Below are 3,262 nucleotides of genomic sequence, written 5' to 3' on the forward strand. Positions count from 1 at the left end.
TACTGTTACATTTACAAGAAAATATCTGAGTTACTTTTTTGAAGACGTAACGCCAGTTACTTTGTTTTCCCATGTATTGACTGACAGCTCTCCTGTTCTCATGTTAAGAGAAATCGGGAGTGAGATGCAGAGGCATTGCGTGCGCTGTGTGAACATGAGGCTTACTGTAGTTCTAAATATGAACATGCATTTACTCATCTCACTTGCACAAAAACAGATTCAGTATTCCTCAAAATGAATATTTTTTAATTATTAAAAATATTCTTGCAAGCCCAGCCCAGATTTAAAAAGTAATGCTACGCTTTAATTTCCATAAAAAGTAACTAAGTAACGTAATTAGTTACTTTTTTAGAGAGTAACGCAATATTGTAATGCATTACTTTTAAGAACTTTCAGCTTCATAACTTTGCAGCTATTGTTTATGCTCAAACAGCAACATTACACACTAACTAACGTTAAAAAAGTGAAATCACAATCAACCACCCCTTTAAGCTATTTTTGCGCTATTTTCATCTTCCAGGTTTAAAATCTACATTGTGTTGACTTCACAATTTGTGACGTGGCAATGGACTAATAGTACATCAATGACGCGTCGGTGTCTATTAAATTATTTATGAGACTGCCTGTTCTTATCCTATGAGAAGACGCTTCACTTAATTATTCACAACAGCATGTGTTGATTTGCTATGACAGACGTTTCAGAGTCTGTGAGATGACATCGCGCACATTAACTGAGAGAAACGTTCATGGATCGAAGAAGAGTGTTTGTTTTTGCTTTGTAATAAGAGTTCGGCACAAACGCGATTCATTCACTTGGTGAGCATAACCGCGAAATGAAACTGTCTGAACGCGAAGCTGTGTGTGTTGTCTGTCTCCCCTCTTCCCCCTCCTCCACTCCGCTGCGCACCAAGCCCACTTTTTTAGCATTTTTTAAAACTGTGGTGAGAACTAACCAGTGCTGAAACGGGGGGTTTCATGACCCTTTAAAAGTAACTTTCCCCAACACTGAATATAAATTTCCTAAAAATCATGCCAAAACATTTTAAAATCCAGGACTCTGGTCCTGATGAAGGGAAGAGTGTCTGTTATACACCGTTTCTCTTTGAGAAGATTTCAAATTCCATTGTTATCTGTTAGGAGCACCAAGGACGATGTTTGATGGCACCCTGAAAGATACTGCAGCAGTCCACTCAACTTGTGCGGAGCTAAAAGTAAGGTTATCAGTGGTGGATAAGTCAGGACTTCCAGGGAAGTTCAAGGCATTGATTTACCAGCATTAAAACTTTAAGACGAGAATAAAATCTCCATGTTTTTTAAAGAGGTGGGAGGGTCTGTTTTGTACATCTGGGCATTGTAGAGATCACACTCTCTGAGTGCAATGCATATAGACATTTGGATTGATTATCATTAGTATAACCACAGTTTTACTACAGATACCATGGTGAAGCTATATGGCTAGAGTAGCAAAATCGTGGTTAATGTGTGGTTAATTTATTTTAACCGTTTTATTTTTTTATTTATTAGTAGTAAAACCATGTTTAATTTTTCATAAAGGTAGACTACATATGTAATTGAGTGCAGAAATGAACGTGAGTAATCTTACCTGACCTATCTTACCTATTACAGTAGCCAGTCTTAACAGTTCACGTGATTTGGCTCTAGATTTTTTTTATTTCTTTGCCGGGAGGCAAACATATAAAAAATGTGTGCAGTAAGATCGTCTACGGTAGTTCACGTTAGCCAAAACACACAAGGAAACATGTTGAGAAAAAAACAAAATATCGTCTGCAATCACAGACATTCGCATTCGGACGGGATTAGTTTTCTCAGAGGAGTTTGCTCACACAATACATCCACTATAGATGACACCAGACAAAGAACATGAGAAACACTGGGGTATAAATACACAAGGGGTGATTGGCAAACAAGACACACCTAGAATGAATCAGGGACTAATCAACAGGAAAGACTACAGACTAACTACAAATAAAGCACAGGAACCACTTCAACATAAAAGTCCAAGGACAGACGCAGAGTACATGTGACACAAGCTGCAGCTTTCTTTCACCAGCTTGACAGAGGGATTTAAGGTCACCAGAGTCAGGGAGGTGTTACACTAGAGCATCACTATTGGAGAGACGGTGTGGTGGAGACATGAGGCAGTCAAGCAGGCAGAACCAAAGCTGAGACATGGCATCCTGGTAGTCTCTGTGGCAGCAGGACGAGCCAGGCTGGGTAGCGTTAAAAGATCTCACTATGAAAAAGCCCAGGGAAGAGAGAGAGGTCAACTGGTCCATGTAGAGACCCTGCAGTGGCAGAAGAGGAACAATGGAGTAGGGCAGTGGCTATGTGCAAGCAGGGAGCCTGGACTAATTGGTACAGAACAGTGACCCAGAGATCTTTGGAAGACAAAACCAGATAAACTAAAATTCCTGATCCAGTCCGTGTATGATGTCCTTCCAGGCCCATTTCACTTGTTGTATCTGGGGCCTTGCCAACATCACACATGTCCACTGAGCCTGAGAAAAGCTTCCCTGGAGCACATCTTGAGCTGCTGCCCAAAAGCTTGGGGAGGTACAGGTGCTGCAGACAGACAAGACATGACATCGCCTTTGCCAAAGAGGGAGAACGACCTCAGGGTCTCAACTGGGCTGCTATGGCGTCAGCTGAAGGTCCATCTATGGAAGCAGTTCAAGTTTCTGGAACACATTGTGAGGTTCAGATTTGGTCTTAATAAAACTCAAATTATCTTGTTCAGGCCGATAGTGTAACGGGGCTGACAAGACTTGAGACGTGCGGATCCATGTGCAAGCTATTTATTAGCAGAAGACAGAGACGTGGTCATAGAACAGGCATAGGTCAGATAATGGCAGACAGGTATATGGCGGGCAAGACACAAGAAGAAACCTAAGGCTAGCGGGGGTCAATGATCGGCAAACAGAATCAAAGGGGCGAGACTCAAGGGATAAGTCCAGGTACAAGGCAAGGTCCAGGCAGGGGCAACCAGTATCAAAATAGGGCAAGACGAGAGGAGGAATCCGAGAGACACAGGCGAAGATCAAGATACGAGAACACAGACAAGGCAAGACTAAGGTGAGGCTATGACAAACTAAACAGGCTCCGTAGTGTAGCTATCGCTAGGGGAGTGATAAACGCTAAACAATACTCGGCAGTGGAATGGGATCAGAGTGAGAGTTAAATAGGGGATGTGTGAGTGATAACAGCTGTGTGCAATCAGTGCTGTGTGCAATCAACTGTGTGT

The sequence above is a fragment of the Sinocyclocheilus rhinocerous genome, unplaced genomic scaffold (genome assembly GCF_001515625.1).
Source record: "Sinocyclocheilus rhinocerous isolate Xijiao unplaced genomic scaffold, SAMN03320098_v1.1 scaffold54, whole genome shotgun sequence".
Taxonomy (NCBI): Eukaryota; Metazoa; Chordata; class Actinopteri; order Cypriniformes; family Cyprinidae; genus Sinocyclocheilus; species Sinocyclocheilus rhinocerous.